Genomic DNA, 19,329 nt, shown 5'->3' on the forward strand with positions numbered 1-19,329 from the left:
AAAAGGTACCGAGTGTGAGAGTGCGCGCCTATAGAAGACGGACAGGAGGAGAAGCTGGGAGGTTAAGGCTGGAGAAAGACAATGGGGAATAGTGAAAAGACTGAGATAGAAGGGAGGGAGGAGGTCACATGGTAGGGAGAAAATGGATAGGTAATTTTCAGAGTCATGCCGCGTCCCTTCCAGCTACAATTTATAAACAGTGTTTCTTGGGCTGATATTGGAGATAAGACAGACCGTCATCTGGGAATACTTCAACATGATTCAGGTCTCATCTCGCACGAATTGATAATGCTCTTTTGCTATTAGACTATTTTTCCTCCATAATCTACTTTACTTTTTTTTCTCATTGTTTTCTTATAAATAACTTAATAACTTATTATTATTATTATTATTATTATTATTATTATTATTATTAGAGAGAGAGAGAGAGAGAGAGAGAGAGAGAGAGAGAGAGAGAGAGAGAGAGAGAGAGAGAGAGAGAGAGAGAGAGATGGGGGGGAAGAATGTTGGAGTGTCTCATGGGAAACCTTCGTCTTTACTTGGAGCTTAACACTTAATGAAATGCAGAATGTATCTACTGTTTTGCGTTTTCATCACTCAGGCTTATACCACTTTAGAATTTTCTGATAGTATGTGCCCTTAGATTAGTATATGTAAATTTACCTCCTCCTCACCTCCTCCTTGCCGTCTCCTCCCTTCCTCCCGCCCCATCCCCACCCACCGCTGCCTCGCTCATGGCCCTAGAGCCCCTCACTACTTGGCTTCCTGAACCACGTCCCGCCCTAATGACGTCCTGCTCTACTGAATCGTTGCTCTACGCTGAAAAATGGTACATATTTTTCTCTTCCCTCGAAATTGCAGTATTATCAGAAAAATATGTATTGCTTTTCTTCTATAAGTATTGAAAGATTATTTTTTGAGGGACCATGAGAGAGAGAGAGAGAGAGAGAGAGAGAGAGAGAGAGAGAGAGAGAGAGAGAGAGAGAGAGAGAGAGAGAGAGAGACTGTGTGTGTGTGTGTGTGTGTGTGTTGGTAGGGATGCATTATGTATAGGAGTGTGACGATCTGTACAATCCTCGTCATGCAAATATTCAGGCATGGGAGAAATTTTTTGCATTAACTACTCCACTTCCCTCTTCCTTTACCCCATCGTCATTTTTCTCCGTTTCCTTTTCCCTTTTCCTTTCCTGTTGTGTGTGTGTGTGTGTGTGCGTGTGCGTGTGTGCGTGTGTAGGAGTGGGAGTCGGAGAGGAAGTTCATCTGGAGAAGTTAAAGTGAAGCGGTAAGGTTTCATCGCAGGGTTAGTGTCTTATTTCGCTGCCTCAGACCACCAAGCTCCCAAGACATCCCGACACCGCCACCTCCAGCTGCCCTCTGCCAGTCGGCCCGGAAGAGGAGGAGGAGGAGGAGGCGGTGGTGGTGTCAGTGGAGGTGGAGGGCATGAAATAAAAGACAGAGGGGGAGAGGGATGCAAGAAGGAAAAATGAAATGGAAAAACCCAGATAACCTACTGAAAAAATGTGCAGTTGAAGAGAGTACTGGATAAAGTAACACGAGATCAGAAGAAAAAAGAAACGCAAAATAGTAATATCAAAAGTGGCAGGCACATTTAAAAAAAACAAAAAAAAAACAGGATTAGCGGGCGAGGGCACGACGTGAGAAGGGAACGGGTAAAAAAAAATGAACGGAGTCTGGAGAAGGGGCAAAAAGGAGCGTGAGAAAGGAGGAACGGAGAGGAAGCCGGAGTAAATGAAAACGAAGGGAGAACGAGAATAGAAGAAGCAAAGAATGGAAAGGAAGAGAAGTGTAGTGGGGCGGCCGTAGAGCAGAGATCGCATAAAGGATAAGATTGAACGAAGAAGGGAGGGAAAGGAAGGAGAGAGGGAGGGAGGGAATGCAGAGGAAAGTGAGAGGGCTGCAGTTGGATTAAAGGAGGAACCAGAGAGAGAGAGAGAGAGAGAGAGAGAGAGAGAGAGAGAGAGAGAGAGAGAGAGAGAGAGAGAGAGAGACAGGCAGGCAGGCAGGCAGGCAGGCAGGCAGGCAGACAGCCAGACAGACAGAGAAGAAGGCAGACTAAAAATTATGTATGCAGACAGACCGACAGATAGAAAGAGAGAAAAACAGACATCTAGAAGTAAACAGAAGCAAACACACACACACACACACACACACACACACACACACACACACACACAGGTGGGTAGGAAGATAACGTTGGAAAGAGGTATATTTGGAAGTTGTACTAATGGTCTTTGCATAAAGGAAAGTGAAATATTTGATTGTGTGCATATATATATATATATATATATATATATATATATATATATATATATATATATATATATATATATATATATATATATATATATATAATGCAATAGGGAAGGGGTGGCTCCATTAGGGTCGTGCTTCAGCACCGCCTCTCCTCCCTGTCCCCAGCAGCCCTATCTAACTTAAGAGCCTCGGTGTATTTATGGTGATTAAAACACACGTGGGGGCGGAGCCTCAAAACACCTCTTGTGCTCCTAATGGCAACTGTGTTTTATTGGGTAATAGTTTTGCCCCTCCCCTACACTCTCTCTCTCTCTCTCTCTCTCTCTCTCTCTCTCTCTCTCTCTCTCTCTCTCTCTCTCTCTCTCTCTCTCTCTCTCTCTCTCTCTCTCTCTCTCTCTCTCTCTCTCTCTCTCTCTCTCTCTCTCTCTCTCTCTCTCTCTCAAAGAGAGTCAAGGGAGCATTCCACTCCTGATCTTGGAAGTATTGGGATCCCCTCCTCCTCTTCCTCGTCCTCATTCTTTTCCTTTCTTTTCTTCCTCATCTTCCTCCTGTTCTCGCTCCATCCCAGACTCTGCAGGTCCTCCTGGTATAGCTTGTTCTTTGTTTACTATTCTTCGGTCTTGCTCCTATTATTTTCACAATTACCCACACTATCCAGTCAAGTAAGCTGTACGTGTTTACATTATCTACTACTACTACTACTACTACTACTACTACTACTACTACTACTACTACTACTACTACTACTACTACTACTACTACTACTACTACTACTACTACTACTACTACTACTACTACTACTGCTACTACTACTTCCATTACTCCACAACACAATAACACTTGGAATGCAATGAATAGAATAGGCGGCGTTCATAAGAGCATAATATCACAGCATCAGCGAGAGGGTTGGACACGGGACAGCCATCGGGAGGCGCTTCATATTGTATGGTACCGAGGATGTACACTTTACGGGAGTTTACGTAGTGCTCTAATATATAGAATGACTGAATAAGGGATGTGGTATGATAGCTTACATTATGAAGGTACGGTGTCATGTCTGGTGTCCCCCACCCCCTACCACTCTCTCTCTCTCTCTCTCTCTCTCTCTCTCTCTCTCTCTCTCTCTCTCTCTCTCTCTCTCTCTCTCTCTCTCTCTCTCTCTCAAACCCATGGTCACACCTCCACTACTTTCAAAAGGCTGTAATTGAAGAGAGACGAATTTTTAGGGATGTTTCTCTGGTTCTAGGGACAGGTTATAAAGATTTCTGCATTGTTAACAGGAGAAACACTCATGTAAACCACCCAAATCATCTGTGGCCTTTGAAAATAGTTGTGGTGAGAGTAACACACACACACACACACACACACACACACACACACACACACACACACACACACACACACACACACACACACACACACACACACACACACACCTCTTAATGCAGCCGTGAACACTCTGTGCCTCCGCCTCTGTTGATCCCTCCTGGCGGCTCCAACACCATCGCAGCACCTCATGTAATCAAATAGAATGAGTTAATTTCCTCTTCCAGACCAGGAGGGAACAAGGAGGAATGGAGCAAAGCAGTTGGGAGGAGGGTAAGAGATGGTGTTTGCAGGGAGGGAAAGAGGGTAGTGGGTAAGGGGAGAGAGGGGGAGATGAAGAAGATTTAGGAGGAGGAGGAGGAGGAGGAGGAGGAGGAGGAGGAGGAGGAAGGGTTTGGGAGCAAAGGAGGAAGAGAAAAGAGTAATGTTTAAGATTGGAAGGTAGAATTCTTTTGGGAGTTAACACAGGGGGAAAGTGAGTAGGGGAGGAAAGGTTATAGGGGCGGGAGGTCAGGGGAGGGAGGGGTGTGAGTGAGTGACGAGGAGAGAGGGAGTATTTTAGGAGGAGGTGAGAGAAGGTAAAGGGGAAGCAGCAGCCAAGGGTCATTAATTGCTCCCAAAACGTTTAGCTCTGAGAATCTTCCGAGTGTGTCTAAAGCGGGAGCCTGGCGCTGTTGCAGACTGTGGGGAACCCTTGGTGGGCCTGGAGAGTGTTTAGAGGGAAAGATGTTTTATGAGGTTGGTGATGATGGTAATAGTAATCATAATAGTAATAATAATGATAATAATAATAGCACCAACAACAGCAACAACAGCAACAATATAATAATAATAATAATAATAATAATAATAATGATAATAATAATAATATAAAAAATCCTTCTTCTTCTTCTTCTTCATTTCTTCTTCTTCTTCTTCTTTCATGCATCCTTCCGCCCCTTTCTCACGGCTTATCTCATCTCTTCTTCCTCCTCCTCCTCCTCCTCCTAGTAGTAGTAGTAGTAGTAGTAGTAGTAGTAGTAGTAGTAGTAGTAATGACTAGCATTATAGTTCTAATGTTGCAATTGATATTGAGAAAAGCGCGAGGGAAATGAGGCTGAACATTTTCAACAGCGCGTAGGAAGAAATACATGTGTAAGACTGAAAGGACAACAAGACTATTTACACTTTTACAAACGACTCTCAGTCACATGTACTGTGATTACCTGCATGGTGACACTCTCTAGGAACATAACACTGGATACACACACTGGCAGAAAGACAAGCATAAACAGGAAAACGGACAAACAGAAAGAGGCAAGCGAGAAGGAGAGAAAGTCTGATAAAAACTCACAAAAATACAGAAAAAAGTGATAAATATTTAAGGGACGGAAAATAAGCAAGGTCGGAAACAAAAACAGAGACAGAGAGAGGCAAAAACAGAGACATGTAGATACAAACTGATAAAAAGAAGACAAAAGCAGCTAAAAACTGAGATGACAAAACTGACAAAAAACAAGAGACAGAAACGAGGCAGGAGTAGACGCAGAGACGGACAGATGGAAACTGCGTGAGGTAACTGAGGGACAAAAGTATGGTCCAGTTACTCGTGTGTCAAAACTTAAAAAAAAAATGAAGAGAAGAGAGACTGAAACATAGGCTCGGTTTACACTGGTCCGTTTTTTTACGGATTCCGTCTCCGTAGACCCTCCAACAATGACGTCATGACCGTTTTCGTTCGAGAGACTGTAGTGGGAACCGGGCTCCGTTTCTGCCTCCGCTTGAACGGGCGCCGTCGAGCGAAAGAGATGGACCGAGTTTAACTTTGTACGGAGAGACGGGGACAGTGTTGCACGTACTGAAATTTTGAATGTTCTAGGTATGCTATACAAGTACATGATAAAACATTACTGAATTACAGCTTTGTAGTGTAATAATGTTATATTGTAAATTCAACATTTTTACATGGTTCGTGGAAAAAAGAGGATTGACTCGGATCCCAGCGAGAGCTGCGGCATAACTGCAAAGCATGTAAACACAAGCGCATGAATGGACTGGGCAGGTTTCAGTCCAGCAAACTGTTGCCACGCACAAGCCTCATTCAGCAGCTATGGTAACGACAGTGTATTAATAACTGACAACCAGACAACCGGGAAATACTAATATAACCCCCATCTCCACCACACTGTGCATTAGTAAGGCAGACACTTCTACCCCCACCGTGCTTTGTAGGATTCACTAGCGCGTAGCTACTTCCATTTCTTTACTGTGCAGCAAATGCCACGCTTCCTCACTGGCCTCTCTTCGTCAGCTGCAAACAGCGACCAAACAAGAAGTATACAAATTCCTTGTCGAGAAGGTATCTCCTCCGCGCGGCCACGTTGACAAATAATGGATACGGAGACGGTGGCGAACTCCTCCGTTCAGTACGGACTCCGTTTTTATGAAGTCATTGTTGGACGATGAACGAAGACGAAATCCGTAAAAACGGACTACTGTAAACCAGACCATACAGAAAATCGAAAAAAAAGGAAATTAAGACAGTGATATTAAGAAGCAGGAGACGCAAGCTTGAGTATGAGGAACAAATGGAGGAAGAACTACCACGACCAATGCATCGAGCTGTGCATTGTCATTTCTTCCTGTCTACTGAGATGTGGGGAGGTGGGTGGTCGCTGGCAGTCCTCCTCGCATCCTATCTTCATTCCCGTTCCTGCCTCTGGTCCTCTGGCTGTACTCTTATTCCTTTTCTAATCCAAGTTTTCCACTACACTCCCTGGAATGCCTGTCGTCCCTGGAATGTCCTAGGGATCGTCTGCAGTGGCGGGGCGAGATAGAGGGTGGCAGCGGTGGTGATGGTGGTGGTGGTGGTGGTGGTGTCTGGTAGTCCTATGTGACCTACTCTTTTTTGTTGTTTTCTCTTGCTTTCTTATCTTTACTAAAGGGCGTCCACTTAGCGATTCGGTGACAGGAGGAGGAGTCAAAAATACTGTAAGAGAAATAGGTGCTCGTATCAGAAAGGATGAGTTTGTTTTTTAAGAGTATAGGTTTTTGATGGCTAGATTCTAGTCATTAGAGAGATGGTGGAACGGACCCAGTAATCATGTCGTTAGTGTTAAGACATTAGGGAGCTTTAAGAGAAGATTTGACGGGTTTATGGATGGGGATGATAGGTGGAAATAGGTAGGTATATTTCATACAGGGACTGCCACGTGTAAGCCTGGTCACTTCTTGCAGCTTCTCTTATTTCTTATGTTCTTATGTTCTTATAGGAGCTGAGAATACTATTAACAGCTGCCTGCTCCTCACATGTATTCAGGAAAATTGTTGTTATAAGTGCATAGAATAGCATACAGAATAAAGGTCAGTCTAGTTTATTCATTACAAAGGTATTAGGTGAGGATGCTAATAACAGCTACGTATTCTTCTTAGGTAAGTAGGAGAGGTGTAGTTTTTAAGTGTATGGAAGTACAGTCCACTCAGATTCATTACAAAGGATGTAAGTACTCTATAATAGCTTCACCAGTACACCTTCCAAAAGAGTATAGCAGAATATAGAGTATAGTAGAATATAGCGGAGTACAATAGTCAGATTCATAACAAAGGTAGAAAGTTAAGAATACAAGTACGCCGTAATAGCTACACCTCTCTGAACAGAAGAGCAGATTAGAGAAGACTAGGGAACGTTCACAGCGGAAATTGAACCGAACGAGGGCGTCTTTTCAATTACCGGAGCTTTGGTAAAAACATGAAGAACATTCATCACGGAAATGACACACCTGAGCACAGGAGGATTCAGCAGGTGTTACAAGAGGGTCAGCGTGCAGGAGGAGGAAGAGGAGGAGAAAGAGCAAGGAGCGTGGCGAGGGAGGAAGGAGCGGGTTTGACGTGTAGGGGAGAATGTAGATGTGTCGAGAGTCATGTTTGGTGTGACGAGATGCAGCAGTTGTTGTGTTGTGTGAGAGTCCTGATGAATTGTCAGGTGACGGGAAGGTGGATGGGTGCGCGGAGGTGGAGGGATCACAAAGAACACCAAGCAGTGCCCGTATTCTGAAATGCTTTCCTCTCTGTCATCACCACCCTCTCGAGAGGCTACAGAGGTGATTAGCCGGCTTCTCAAGAGTATTTTTCCTATTGATAACGTAGAAATTTTGTTAATATTTAGAATATGGTCTCAGTACTGTAATTTCAGGTCCTCTTTCCAATCTTGCATAATTTATGCTAGATGAGATGATGTAGCTTTTCAATAACAGCGTCACAAGGACCAACAAGTCTAGTGATATATAGTTTCCTTTGTGTTCCTATGCGTTTCTTTGTCTTTCTAAGTTCGATTATATTACTCTGTATTGGCAGCTGATAGGAGAGGCAGGGCTAAACCGTGTGAGAGAGAGAGAGAGAGAGAGAGAGAGAGAGAGAGAGAGAGAGAGAGAGAGAGAGAGAGAGAGAGAGAGAGAGAGAGAGAGAGAGAGAGAGAGAGAGAGAGAGAGAGAAAGAAACATGTGCTTGTCTGTACGCATTTACACAGATGTAGTACAGTCCATTATTAAGCTTAGACTCGTATTGACTTTTTTTTTCTTTTTTTTTTTTTCCTCATGGTTTATCCAGTTTGCCTTTTCGTCCCATGCATGCTCTCTCTTTTTCCCGCAACTCCACCACCCCTCCCCGCCGCCCCTCATGCAGCGTTTCCCAGTGTTATTAGTTTTGCTCGGAAAGCTGAATCTTCTTACACTATTTATGTATTTGGTCCACTTTTTTCTATTTGCATCCGTGCCCTCTCGTCGTCTCTCATCAGCTCCCACTTTCTGTACCCTGTTTCATTCCCCTTGCCCCTTTAAAACAATATTATTAGATTTCTCTCTCTCTCTCTCTCTCTCTCTCTCTCTCTCTCTCTCTCTCTCTCTCTCTCTCTCTCTCTCTCTCTCTCTCTCTCTCTCTCTCTCTCTCTCTCTCTCTCTCTCTCATGACTTCAGCCTCTCCCAAATGTCTTGTTAATCACTCTAATTAAAAGCCACTCTTGTGCTGCCCAACAGTATCGGGTTTGTATAATCTTTTCTATATTGTCTCTGGCTCGTCTGTGTCTGTCATTTCAAGATTTCTTCCTCAGTTTGTTTTGTTAATTATTTCTCCTTTCCGTCTCATTTACGTTAACTTGCCTTGTTGCTTCAGTGTTTTTCCTTATTTGCTTTATTAAATATCCTTCTTTCCATCTCATTTAATTATTTTTCTTATCACTTAGAGCTTGTTTTTGATCTGCTTTGTTAACTGTCATTCTTTCCAGGGGATGGTTTAAAATGGATATTCTTATTTATTCTCATTTTCAGAAATCTGCATATTCGGCATTGAAGTTTTTAAGCAACTATTTATTTTTATTCATAATCTCTGCATCATCTCTAAGAAGTTTAGTGTGCGTAGATACTCATTTTGCCTCATCACATTGTCAACATGAAGACGGTTAAAGCTATGAGTGCACGTGTGATACACTCCACTTGCCATTCTACTCCCGGTAAAAAGAGATTAATGTTCTTAACTGTTATTTTTAAACCCAGCAACTTTGCATTAATTTCAGCAGCTTTCGTGACACCCTTCCAATAATGACTCTTTTTACATTGGAACATTCATTAAGGTAACCAATACTATGTTTCTTTCTTTCTTTCTTTCTTTCTTTCTTTTTTTTTTTCTAAATGAGCACGATCTACTTATTCGTTTTACTATAGAAAATCCTCGGAATACTACCACGGTTAACCCTCGCTACATCCATTTAGTTTCCTAAACCCGAAGTCGATCTGTGTGTAATAATTTCCCCCATAAACGAGACAAAATATGGGCTGTCCTATAAATTACGTGGATTTTGTAATCTCATCCTTTGGAGAAAACGTGTGTGTGTGTGTGTGTGTGTGTGTGTGTGTGTGTGTGTGTGTGTGTGTGTGTGTGTGTGTTTGTGCGTGTGTTTTGTAGTAAACCGTTCATAATTTATCTGAGTATACTGGGGAGCTGCTGTAAAGATTTCACAATCACTACTTATAGATTTGCAGTAATAAAGTATCAGTGATAACAATAATTGCAATTATGATGAGGAAAATTATAATTATGAAAATAGCAGTAGTAGTAGTAATAATAATAATATTTTTATTATTATTGTTATAATCATTATTATTATTATTATTATTATTATTATTATTGTTATTATTATTATTATTATTATAATTATTAATAATAATGAATAAACAATAAAAATAACAGTAGGAGCACTTCGTTACCTTCCCTGTCGTAGTAGCCACTGCAAAGGACCTGCTGTGTCCTGGCTGTCAGGTGGCGTGTCTACGCGACACAGGGGACGCGGGCCCCCCGGTGGTGGTGTGTATAAAAGTGATGCTTCCAATAATGACTCTTGACTGGCTTAAATTGTAAAGATTCAAGTGAATATTGTGATTAAGTTGTGCAGTTCTGGTTCCCATATTACAGGAGGAATATAAGTTCCTTATATCAGCACAGAGGAGTGATTGAAAAGATACAAGGGACGCGAAATATTGCATATCAGAGGAGATTAAAGCTTCTATGTTTACATTCGTTACTAACGCGTAGATTAAAGAGGATATCTGATTGAGGTGGGAGAATGGATATGTCATGGTGATATTAACGGAATCCTTAGGGTTGGTAGTCAGGATCGGATTCGAACTAACGGCTTATGAAGTTCATAACGTTAGGTTTCAAAAAGAAATCAGAATAAAATGGTTCTCAGAGTGGTAGGTGACTGGAATAAAGTCATTAACCAGGTGGTTAGTGTTTAGTCAAATAAAGACTAGGTAAATTTATAGCTGGGGATGACGGATGGCTAGAAATAAGGGATACAGAGATACAACGACTGCCACATGTAGGCCTACTGGCTTCTTGTAGCTTCTCTTATATTCATATATTTTTATTTATGGATCAGTCGAGAACAGATTTATGGGAAATTAATTTCATGAATGAATCGTCAATATCTGGTCATAATGATTCCCAGTCAGTCAGCGGTAGCAATTATTAAAGAAATTGATAAAAAAAAAAAAAAAAGTTGCAGCAACAGACTCGGATTTCTGACACTGGAAGAAATAAGTGTTGCTTGTCAGAAATGTTGGAATGACGGAGTAGACTGGGAAGCAGCAAGAGGCATTTCAGTGACTTGCAGAATGAAGAGTCCCAAAGTTTTGCAATTTTATGCTTCTGTCAGTAGTTCCTATGAAAGTATTTGAAAACCTGGTGGACCAGCAGCCGCCAAGACCCACATGGCTGAGTAGTCACGGCTGTTCACTTAGAAGTAAACCTAGAAGTAGAAGTAAACTCAGAAGTAGAACCTGATTTGGGAGCCATCGGTCTGTCCACTAGATAAATAAAATATGCAGTACCAGTAAAAAAAAAAAAAAAAAAAAAAGAATAAAGTTGCATTAAATACTATTCATGTTTGTGCAATTAAATTCCTATATGGACTACATGCGTTGGATTAATGAATGCAAAATACTAAATTCTCCATCATTAATGCAGACTGGTATCCGCTCTGGTTTATTGAAACGAAATGTTCGTGAAACGCAAAACATCGCACAACACTACTGCTTTGTACGTTATTTTTTCCAGGTAAATGCATTACTGAAATGACTGAAATGTTCTGCCTTAGCTATTACTATACTAGAAGAACAATTCCATTTCAATCCAGTTCGTACCGTCCTGAAAGACTAGCCAACTGTTTTCACACTTACACTGACCATTTCAGATACCCTCTGTTCATGTGTCTTCCCTTTTTGGTGGACACGTAATTGTACATGAAAAGGATTCTCGTCATATACAATGATATCAAGTTAAACAAATGATAATAAACTCGCTAAGTGCCGAAAAACTGAAAAGAGAATATATTCCTAAAGAAAATTATATTATTGTGGTCATTCTGTTCATCTCACAGTCTTCAGTGTAATTCGTATGCCATTTCGTGTTGGAGTGTACACGATCTGCAGTCACTTACAAAAATATTTGTTTTATTTGTGTCACGTGTCACTTGGTTATTCCTCTGTTGCGGTAAGCTTCTCTCAGGTAGTTCCAAGAAAGAGGATTATATGTATAACATGATCAACTTCTATGCCTTTCCCTTAGTTCAGTACCGCGATTCTCTGACTGCATCGTCACGGAACGATCGTGTTTGGAGTACCTGGGAACTGGTGTGGCAATTGGAGGTTCCCTTCTGTCCATTGGGTAACAAAAAAGCAGTGTTATTCTCTAAACAATGTATATTTTGCGGTATCACTGTCCTTGATGCTGTGAAGAACAATTTGGAAGCAGTAAGACACAGCATGAAAATAACTGGGCAGCGCCATCCTGGAACTGATGCTTTCAAACTGAAGCTCCTCCACAGGAGCATGAGTGAGGTGATGTGTTCGTTCTGATTGTTGCATGAAGCAGAGGCTCTTTTTATATGAGATGTACGTACGTGTGTGTGTGTGTGTGTGTGAAGCTATGCATGAATGACTAGAGGGATAGATAGATAATATTTAAAAGAATCGTTTTTATGGATCGATTTATTGATTAAATAGTTGGTAGTCTTTCACCGACACAACATGAAGGTCATATGGATACAATGTGGGTGTCGCAGTTTGTCAGTGTCAGGACACAAATCACAGGTCTCGGGTGCCTGCGGTAAAAGTAGCTGATACAGACTCCTGGTTTTGAGATCTGCAATAATTCTTAACGCCAGGCGGGCGGGTGTAAACCTCAGAACACAGGTGTGGATGGATTCTTTCTCTCCCGTCATCGCCACCTGAGAACTATAGAGCCTTGATTAAAGCGTCAGTCCTTACAGTTGCTTGTGTTGTTGCCGCTTTAAGATACGCAGGTCACATAAGCACTGAGCTCCACTCCGCCTTCCTATGATCCCAGCCGTGCATGAGGGAAGCTGCGGCCTGACTGGTGCGTACATACCACGAAGGCCGCGTTAGTTATGCTATACCTCATCACAGGTCACCCTGCACATTATGTCCTTTCTTACTATTCAGTTAGTTAAAGAGTCTTCAGCAAAATTTAATTACTTACTAAAGTTGGAATGAATCTACTGTGCTTGGTGGCGTGCATGCTACTGGCGTGGGATCGAGTGGCGGCGAAGCCTCCATCTTTGGACGTGGTCTCCGAGGAGCTGCAGCTCACCACTAACGAGATCTTATTCACCGGGCCAGGCAAGGAGTCCTTCACCTATAACTTCCCCAACCCGGCGCTCAGGGTGACAGAAGGCACCACCGTCAACGTGTTCGGTGTTAAAACATCTGGAGATTTCAGGCTTCAGCTGTACTCCCTCGAGGACAACCCGAAGCCCGAGGCCTTCACCATAGCAAAGTCTGAGAAGGGATGGAAAGTACAATACGGGTCAGCTTCCCATAAGTATGAGGATCTCTTTGAAATGCCAAAAGACAAATTCGTTTGGTTCCTCATCGAAAGAACAAACGATTATCTGGCGCTGTACCGTGCTGGGGAAGCCAAGCCCGTCCTGACGGCAAGTAATAAAGTGCTCAAGACCAACCTGAATTTCAATACTCTGCAGAAGTTCAAAGTTTCCTCCAAGGAAAAGGCTCTCTGGGACTTCCTGGGCTACCGGTACGAGGAGCAAGAAGTAAGCGAAGTTATCAAATACCCCTTTTTAGAGACCGTAGTGCAGAAAGTAAAGAAGGCTTACAGTGACGTTGTCGCTCACCTGAAGAGATGTGAGTACGCTGATGCCAACGTCAGCGAGGCAACAAGTGAAAATAATGCACGATTTTTTCTCACCCTGTTTGTCAGCAGGAACTGCCAGGACAAGAAAATTCTGGTACAGCTGCAAGATATGTCAGTGAGGTACAAGACCATCTTGCTAGTAGCGGGTATCGAGCCTCCCGCGGCGCCCTCTGATGCCAAATGTAAGGCATTCATCATGGATAGAAGAAGCCTCAAGCTTTGATATCCCCCTTTCTTTCAAGTCGTTTTGCTGAGATAATTTTCTTTCAGCTTTATACATAAGTAAGCAATAAATAACACTCGTATTTTTCCTTCCCTTCGCAGTGTGCCTTCCACGACCTGCCCTGAAAAAAAGTCACAGGCCTGATTTTATTTCGTGTTTCTTTATTCCTTCATGTTGTGTTCTTTATTCACTAATATAAATTGAGTATGGAGCGAAAGGTAAGACAGTAAAAAGAAAGAAAGACAGAAAATGACCCAAGCGACATCATGAAGACACTGTTTGTCAGGCGAGGTATGACGCCGCTCAGCTGTTGATGGGATGGGTGGGTGAGGAGGAGGTTGGAAAGTTTAAGTAGCAGTAGCAGCAGCAGTAGTAGTAATAGTAGCAGTGGAAGTGATAGTAGCAATGTAGTAGCAGTAGTAGTGTAGTACCAGCAGTAGTAGTAATAATAGTCGAAGTAATAGTAGCATTGTTTGTAGTAGTAGTAGCAGCTAGTGAGAACAGCATGTACGACAATGTTAATGGTTTACCAGACATTTTTTTTTATGGATAATTGGCTTAAATAACATCTAAACCATCAGCACAGTTTTCTGTCTGCTTGTCTGTCTACCTTTGCTTGTCTGCCTGTCATTACTCTGTCATCTATCTATCGGTTGGTCTACCCCTCCAGTCTCTCTCTCTCTCTCTCTCTCTCTCTCTCTCTCTCTCTCTCTCTCTCTCTCTCTCTCTCTCTCTCTCTCTCTCTCTCTCTCTCTCTCTCTCTCTCTCTCCTCTCTCTCTCTCTCTCTCTCTCTCTCTCTCTCTCTCTCTCTCTCTCTAACACACACACACACACACACACACACACCTGACAAGTAATGTGTGATATAAATACATATACATATTTGTTTTCCTGTAGTTTTCTCCTGCGCCATCACTGCTTTTCTTTCTTCTTTTATCCTTTTCTTACTCACTTTTCCTCTTTTTTCCTCCCTCGTGCACCGTTTCGGAAAGCCAGACACGCACGTACACCCTTCAGCGTTCCTCTGTCTATTTTTTTGTTTTCTCTCTTTTTCCCTTTTTTTTCTTAATTTCCTCTCTTCCTGTGTTCCACGTGTTTCCGTTTTCTGTCCGTCCATCACACAATAATTATTGTGTCCATCGGTCTGTCTGTCTGTCTGTTTGTCTGTTGTATGTATGTATGTATATGTGTCTATGTTTGTCTGTTTTCAGTCTGTGCCTGCTCCCTCCCCCATCTCTCTCTCTCTCTCTCTCTCTCTCTCTCTCTCTCTCTCTCTCTCTCTCTCTCTCTCTCTCTCTCTCTCTCTCTCTCTCTCTCTCTCTCTCTCTCTCTCTCTCTCTCTCTCTCTCTCTCTCTCTCTCTCCAGTACATCATTAATCATAAAAGACAAAATGAATAAATAAAACTGACGCAGTTAAAATTTTCATTCCCTTTATATTCGTTAGGGCATTATTTTTAGCAAGTAATGGCGTTTTATCCACCAGTATTATTTTTGAACTGTGGTGTGCTGAATGTTTTGTGGCAAGAGTTGTTACCTTGATCATTTCGAAAACTGCAAGACAGGGGGAAAGACAGGGATAGCTATAGGAAGGAGAGAGAATCACGAAGAGTCTGTTGCAGTTCCAATAACGATAATTCTGGTTAGGTTACAAAATTAAATTAATTTTCGAAGTCCTTGCTATAGAATTTAGTAACAGTTATTATAGAGACGGGTGGATCAGTAGTGACGACAGTAACGTGATGGGAGGGAGGCCAAGTATATAAATACTGTAGTCGCCGTATGCTAAGCTAATCTATGTGTAAACCCCGCCCCTTGCTGCCGCTTGTCTTCAGGTGGAGCAGCTGATAGGTGCATTCTTATCGTTTCCTTGTAGATTTTGTATTTGATATTTACTTGATCATTTACATGATCAATTGGCCTTGACCAAAGATGATTCTAAGAATGGATATGTAAATAACTCAAAAACATTAATAATGCTAGTGTTAATCCTTCAGAAAAAATATTGTCGAAATAATATATACTATGATTTACATAACCTTGTCAGCTAGCCTCGCTCCAAACCGATTTTCAAAAATATCACCGGAAAATGATAATAATTTCAAAGTTTTAACCTTTCACAAAAATGTTAGAAAAGGTGAATATGTATCGGTGATATTTCAGGCCAGGAATGAAAATAACTTTGGAGGAGATTCTGCTGTTCATTTATTGCTTTTGTACAGAACGTAAAACAAAGATAAGGTAAAGACCAATTAAGTACTGTAAAAAAAGTATGCTACTCTGCCGTCTGCAATACCGGTCTGGCTCTGAAACAATTGCATTTCTGATAAAAATTAAGCAAGAAACATAAGATTCCTTAAGAGGTGGACGCTCAGTGGAGCAGCCACTGAGGCCCGCCAGATGCCCCGCGATGAAATTATGGATTCTTCAATCGTGACTTTTATGCGTAAGTTATGGAACACTGCAGTGTGTTACAACGAGGCACTTGGTATTTACGTGTTATTTACCGGTGAGCAGTAGTGCGGGACGACAGTGTGTCTGTGATGATCAGCACCAGTGATGGGTGTATAAAGCTTTTGTTCTGCAGTCAGTCAAAGAAAGATGGCAAGGTAAGATTTGATCTCTCTGTGGATAGAGTGATGCTTGATGTATACGAGAATTAGTTTAAGCTATCAGAGGATATTAAACAATTTATTCAATATTGTATTTATAGATGACATTCCGCTGGTAAGAAACAATAACATGCATGAAACACATACAACCATTTATTGTTACTTCCGGTAATAATGTTGCGTTGCATTTCATAGAGAGAAAAAAAGAAAATCGAATATAATTTAGCAGCCATCACCTTTACCTATTCATGTAAGAGAGACCCGCCATCCTTCATATTGTTCTTTTACCCTTACATTTCGGGCGAGTGATGTATTTGTTTCCCTCTTAAAATTGTGTAACTCTGTAAAATTGTCCAGTCGAGCAGTTTATTTCAAGACGAAAGTCAAACTTTGTGGAAGTAAAAATTCAGCTTTCCTAAAATCGGAGAAGACAAGCAACATTACATTCGGAATAATTTATGTGCACAACAACATGAAGTTCTTGGTTCTGAAAAGCACGTTGTTGTGACTATTTACTTTATAATATAAAGTAAATAGTCACAACAACGATTTTGCTATCATAGTAATATTATTACTATGATAGCAAAATTTTGTGTCAGAAACAAGCTGAAATACTATTAATGTAATATTGAGCCTAACAATACCTCCAAGAATACTAAGCCAATAACCTGGTATTACAGACTATTCTGTATTGTTACGAGAAGCGTTTAATTATTTACAGTCATCACTGTTCAGGGCACTGAGTCTATTACCTGCAGAAAAGTCTCTTTTAGTCAGACAGTCAATGTACGACAAAGGCATTCATGGCTTGCTAAGCCATAAATGCATTACAGATCATGTTTACCAAAACAGGGAACGCTCATCCCAGGAGGGGATACAGGGAGAGCATGGAATCATCTGCTCATAAATAATTGTTTAAAATGTATGTGACGATATTGCTTCAAGAACAAGTCCTGACACTCGTGCACGGCAGGAACATCTATGTCACAGAAATGAAATCTAGGCACTGCCACCTCACTGCCTCCCCCACCAAACTTTTTTTTTCCTCCCCTTTTGTTGACCTCGGTCTGTGCCCGTCTTGTATATATAATTCATATTAAGTTTGTAGTTTCAGTTTTTTACTTGGGTAAGTTGCTTTACGTTTCAGTGCGATGAGAATTTGAAATATTATTTGTGCCATGTCTATATTTCAGTATTATGAGAAACTGAAATATTATGTACATGCCTTGCCTTCATGTTACACAATTAGTTTATGAAACTAAAAGTGTTTTAGTTTGATTTGTTTACAGTAATGGCTTTACATTTCATTAATATGAGAGCTCAAAATATTATGTAGGGAAGACCGGGGCAAGTTGGCAACAAAAGTAAGTTGGCACATTTGAAATAATGCCACTATTTACTGCTTGATAACGCTGCTACGCACACCAACAAATCACCTCGTGGGGCCTCACTCAGCAATATGCAGCCACGTTAGAAGGTCGCATGATTTGACTGGAGTGAGGAAAAGTTCAGTTTTGATGCTGGTAAGTGCATTTTCACTCTTTTATATATATTTTTTTTTTCTTGGTGGGGAGGGGGGAAACATGCATCTAGCTATAGATCAGTGATATTCGTTTTAGCCATAATCAGTCTTAGCATTCAATGATTGTTTACCCTTGAAACAGATCATAACAGGTTTCTTAAGATCTACGAAAATCGTTTGTTTAGATTAGTGGTATGGATGGGGCAAGCTGGCACGAAGAAAATGGGGCAAATTTACTTTCCTCAGAAGGATTTTTTTTTTTTTTTCCGTTGTTTGAACTGAATCTCCATGAAATTTAGCTTTATAGATATTCTGTATCTAAACTTACAATTACATACATCAAGTTTACTATTCATATGTGATGTGCCAATTTACCTCATAGTGTGTGCCAACTTACCCCTCATATAGGGCATGTTGGCACACTTAAGTTATTTTATTCTAAGTAATGCAAAGCTTTAGTTTGGAAAGAAAACCATATTTTATTTCATGAAAAGTAAGATGAATTTCTTATATTTCAATGAAAGCTTAAAACAAAAACAAAAAATCTTCGTAGTATTCTTCCATCACTGAGAATGGAAAAAGTGTGCCTTTATATTTTCATATTTAGTTTATAAAACTGTGCCCATTGGGACAGTGGTATACTAGATTCATATGTTATATTCCTTTCAGTGTTATGAGTATTTCCAAATATTACATGCTATGTTTTTAAAATTTCATTTTTTGTTTTTTGGAAACGTGCGTTTCTTTAATTTTTATTGATGATTTTTTTTCCTTGTCGCTTTCTTTGAAGCAAATGTTTATCAAAATATCTCGTGCGTGCATTACTTGTTGTTTTTATTTTAATTTATGCAAAGGTCATTATTTTCCTAAAAAGTGCTGTAGTATAAATTGTAAAAATATATAATTTTACCTTGAATTCTTTAAAGATAACATGTTATTAAAATTCCCTGAACAGACTTTGGAAACCAAAATTTTTTTCCTACTAGTATTACGAAAATAGGAACACAGATAACGTATGCTGCATGCAGTGTTGTACTCAACATTTCTCCCAGTGATAGGAGTATCTGATTCATTTTTAATCTTTGCACAATGCCCACACGACAATAGACCACTGATACCAAACATAAGCCTGCAGTCAATTATGCAACTATCGCTATAAATCCATTCCGCACTTTCCTAAAGATTCGGAGGTAAAGTTTTGCATTCTTTGCTAAAATGAGGTGGTATTCTGCGTAAGCTCCTATATCCACACATGACGGAGATGTAAAGAGGCTGCCTGGAACATGTAATTATATTAACTCTTATCGAAACGTGGAGGTGAGATTTTTTTTAAGAACTATTAGTGCACCATGCACTGCAACACTAAGTAGGTGCTGGACGGCTCCCTGCGTGGTTCCCTTGCGTCAGAAACTGTCAAAATCTTTCAAGATCTAACTCCCCTCGTGACTTTTGGCATCTAACCAAAAATATATCCAATAACTTTGCTGCTTCTTCTTTCCCTCCTTTATTTCAGCCAGATGGCACCACTGCTATCACATCTCTCTCTAAAGCTGAACGCTTCGCTCAAACCTTTGCTAAAAACTCGACCTTGGACGATTCAGGGCTTGTTTCTCCCTCTCTTCCACCCTCTGACTACTTCATGCTACCAATTAAAATTCTTCGCAATGATGT

The sequence above is a fragment of the Scylla paramamosain genome, chromosome 8 (genome assembly GCF_035594125.1).
Source record: "Scylla paramamosain isolate STU-SP2022 chromosome 8, ASM3559412v1, whole genome shotgun sequence".
Lineage (NCBI taxonomy): Eukaryota > Metazoa > Arthropoda > Malacostraca > Decapoda > Portunidae > Scylla > Scylla paramamosain.